Source organism: Bemisia tabaci, chromosome 1 (assembly GCF_918797505.1).
Source record: "Bemisia tabaci chromosome 1, PGI_BMITA_v3".
In the NCBI taxonomy this organism is placed as follows: Eukaryota; Metazoa; Arthropoda; class Insecta; order Hemiptera; family Aleyrodidae; genus Bemisia; species Bemisia tabaci.
In genome coordinates, this window is record NC_092793.1 from 19,464,008 (window position 1) to 19,468,395 (window position 4,388).

The window sequence follows — 4,388 nt, forward strand, 5'->3', positions numbered from 1 at the left end:
GTCCATTTGTGTGTGGATCTGTGTAAAAAGAGCCTCTCCTCCGGGAGAACACATGAACATTGAAATGAAGTTACGTTCTTTCATGCGGGAAACGATGAGCTCTCTTAAGTTTAGTTTTACTGTGCCGAGGCAAGTGAACCACCAAAACTTTCATTATTGCTATACTAGAGGTTGTTTTGCAAAACGAAAAAAATTCCGCCTGAGGTTACTGTTTTACGACTAATATTTATAATCCGTCTTGGTCAATTTTGCTCTTTCAATGACAATTTGTATTGAAAGTGTTGATTTACAACATTATGGTAGTAGTTTTTGTGTAATTTTTGGTTTGTTGGGTAGCCAGTGCTATGGGTTAAAATAAACTGTTAACTCACGTTAACTTGAAATTCAGGAACTTAATAGTCGAAGCTTTTCGGCCTCAGCCGTCGTCAGGACTTAGCAAAAAGCACAGTTTGAGACAATAAATGATTAATTTTGATTAATATCAGTTCATACATATGATGAACGAGTGTGTTTCGGTGTAGTTGTGTTTCATTGAGTTTCTTATTGATTCAACGTTATTTCTACCGGAATAAATGATGAAAAATGGACGGCTCGTGCAGTGGCGTGGCGTGCTTTGCGATATATCGGTTTATCGGCCATTTAAACCTATGGAAAAGGATCGATAAACAGGGTGTTCGTAGCGAACACCTTAATAATCGATTTTTTACCATGGATTTAAATGGCATAACAATCGATATATCGCAATTCACGCCACGCCACTGGGATCGCGAGTTCTTCTGTCCTCAGGACTTTTGTCTAGGAATGAGATTCTTGATTATAAATAAGATGTTCAACATTTTTCTACTGCTCACCATTTTGAGACTTTTCCTAACTTCGAATGAAGTGACCGAATCACGTTCCTTCGTCAATTCTCTGTCTCGGTGACGGAGTATGCGTTTGTCTTCTGAAGCACTGTCAGAAGTCTATTACTGGCTACTAGATTCCCTGGGGATCAAATAGACTATATTCTACGATAAAAAAAACTACTATTTACGGCTCATTCGTGAAAGTACCTCTTCGTATAGGGTAAAATCAAAGTTTGAGGAGAGGGAGAAGAATAGAAAGAGGAGGAAGAAGATAAGAGAAAGAACAGGAAGAAAAGAGAGAAGAGAGGAAGAGAAAAGAAGAGACATGGGAGAAGAAGAAGAGAAGAATAGAGAGAACATAAAAGAGAATAAAATAGTGAAAGCACACAGTAAAACAGTGAGACTTGAGAGGAAAGCGAGAAGGAAATTGAGAAGGAAAGCGAGAAGGAAATTGAGAAGGAAAGCGAGAAGGAAAGCGAGAAGGAATAGCAAGAGGAAAAGCGAGAAGAAACGTGAGAAGAAAATCGAGAGGAAAAGCGAGAAGGAAAGCGAGAAGGAAAGCGAGAAGGAAAGCGAGAGGGAAAGCAAGAGGAAAAGCGAGAAGAAAAGTGAGAAGAAAATCGAGAGGAAAAGCGAGAGGAAACGTGAGAAGAGAGAGAAAAGGGTCTGGTGCCGGAGCCTCCTCGTGGTGGACCTGGGGCGGGTCTCTGACCCGTGCCAAACGCCGGCAAACTGTTGTGATTCTGCACCCTCCCTCGCCTCTGGTTGTTAGCCCATATCTCTTCACACATCGTAACGAGCAATTTAGGATCAAGCGCATCCTTGGTACGTTATTACCTTGGTTGTTAGCCCATATCCCTAATACGCTCGGGCATGGATCAACCACTTCCTCGGTGCCCTGCTTCGCGCGCAGCAGGGCTGTTTACACCTTGGATGTTAGGCCATATCCATTGCAGCCTTGGATCAAGCGGAACCTTGGTACGTTATTACCTTGGTTGTTAGCCCATATCCCTGGCTTACGGAAGAGATCAAGCGGAACCTGAGGAACATGAGGGGAACGATGATCTTCAGAGGACCACTGATAGTAGTTAGGCCATATCCTTGAACCGCGAGGTGCAAGGATCAACCGGTACACAGTGGTCTGAAAATCCCGATCTGTGACCGACTTTGCGCGATTCGCCAGTGACCAATTGCAGGGGTGACCGATCGAAGCCTGGCGATCCTGTTCTGGTCAACCTCCGGTATCTGCCGATGCTTGCGCATTAAGTCTAAAGCCGTCATCCCCCCCGGGACACTTTAGACCAGGCAAAGTCGGAACCGGAGGGTCGGACGCCTCTCAAACGGGCTGGTGGTTGGGGCGATGTTGCAGATTGAAGTAGGTTTTGATGCAGGACGAGCCGAATACTTCACGAGAGTCCCGGGGTCTCGTGGCTCAGGGTATTCTGTTCTCCTGGGCCGAACAAGCCGGACAAAGTTTCAGCAATCTCTATCTCTGTAGAGAGTATCCAGCTACGAGTTTGTTGTCTCACTGCTGGATCGCACGGTGGTAGAGGAGTTCCCTGCATTCGGTCATTGGCGAATTGTTCACTGTTGTGAGTGAGGGTGCGCCCAGAACGCCAACCCAACTCTTCATGGCATGAGATCTTTAATAATTATTAAATTTTAAAAAAATTTTAAAAATAAGGTTATCCTTATTAAATCTCACTAACAACAAAGGCATGAGCCCCATGCCTTTGTCTTTTAAATTTCTTCTCCATTTTTCAAAATTTCTTCTCCATTTTTTCAAAATTTCTTCAAAATTTTGAATTTCAAATTAACGTATGCCATGGGAGTTGTAAGTTGGACGGTGGAAGCGTGCCGTCTGATGTCGGTTCCTCCTCGTGGTGGACGGTGGAAACGAGGGTTTTACCCTCGGCTAAACGCCGACAAAATTGGTGCTAGTTTTGGTAGTAATACACAGGGGTCGATACTTCAGTCTATTTGATGTTTCATGACCCCTGGTAGCACCTTTTTCAGATGAATACATCTTTGACTTATAGTTTTTGACCATTCTCACGATTTCTATAACTTATTCATTCATCTTATTGATTTCTATAATATATTTCAGGAGACAAATAATTATATGCCTAGAAAAAACACAGATGATTAACAAATAAAATATCAGAACACATGAATTAGAGCATCTTAGCTTTTTAATCAATACGATTTTGATTTTGGGGCTAAAATGCTCCTTTCTCAAATATAAATTTAGAAGTTTTGTAGTGACGAGCGTCCAAAGATTTGCCATTGATTTTGCGTAGAAATAATTTATCAATTGATCGAGATTTAATCTGTTGGAGAAGAGGAGGAAGAGAAAGATAAAGTAATAGAGAGAGAGAGTAGCAGAAAAAAAGAGAAGAAAAGAAGGTAAGGAAAATGAAGGAGGAGAGAGAGGAGAAAAAATGAGGAGAAAGGTGTGCCATGAGCCATTGAAGTCGAGGATGCCCAGACTGGAGACTCTTAGCATCTGACGACGGAAGAAAATGAAACGCAGTTACTAATAATATCCCTCTGTACTGAAAATCTTGAAAATAGACAGAAATTTTCCAAGAAATATACTCCTTTGAAAATTTAAGAAGAATTCTACAGTGCCCCAGCGTTTTTCTGAAAATCTATTCAACTTTTGCGAAATTTTTGGGGTAAATTTTTCACTTTTTCTTACGAAACAAGGGTTGCATGTGAATTCGTAGTGGTTTTTCACGGGTAACATGGGCCCCGGTACTTGGAACCCAGTATCCCCCACTTGTGGCGGGCCTGCTTTCATGCACGCTGGGCTTGTCGATTTCCTCTGAAATTTTTGCAGTGGTGAACGCATAGCTGAAGTGCGCTTCAGGTAGAATTGTATTTAGCAAATGGGTGGTTTTTCTACGAGGATTAAAAATCAACGAATGGTGCGGAATATAACAATAGAATATGAACTATGCAAAACGATAATCCAGGTGTCGGAACTTGGCTGATTTGAAAACGCCTTCAAATGCGGCGTGATACCTCACGCATTCCGGAGAGTTCAAATAGTTGTATCATTGCGCCGTATGAATGTGACGGAATATCTAAATGGAAATAGCCTTCATACTATATCAAGTTAAGACCATAGGCGTATTTAGGTCATTTTTCTGGGGGGGGGGGTGGCCCCCCAAGGTTAAAATGCTTTCAAATTGTTGCATTCAACAGGTTATTCTGTTTATTTTCTCACCGATGACCACTCTTTTGTGTGAAAATCGCGAATTTTTTTTTTTTTTTTTTTTTTTTTTTGAAAATGTCAGAATCATTGTTTTATACTTGGAAAACCTCAGGCAAAGTAAAATATAATATAATCAGCGAGACGTAACTATAAATGATTAAACATTTTTCATCTACTAAAAAATAGAGGTACGAATTTGAGACAATCGACTGCGTCCAGATTTTTTGAGCAATTCGACTGAATAATGAACAGAGAGGAAAAAACTAACTGTTCGAGCGTGGGATTTTAAGTAAAAACTATGTGCATGAAAGAAGAAATTTTTG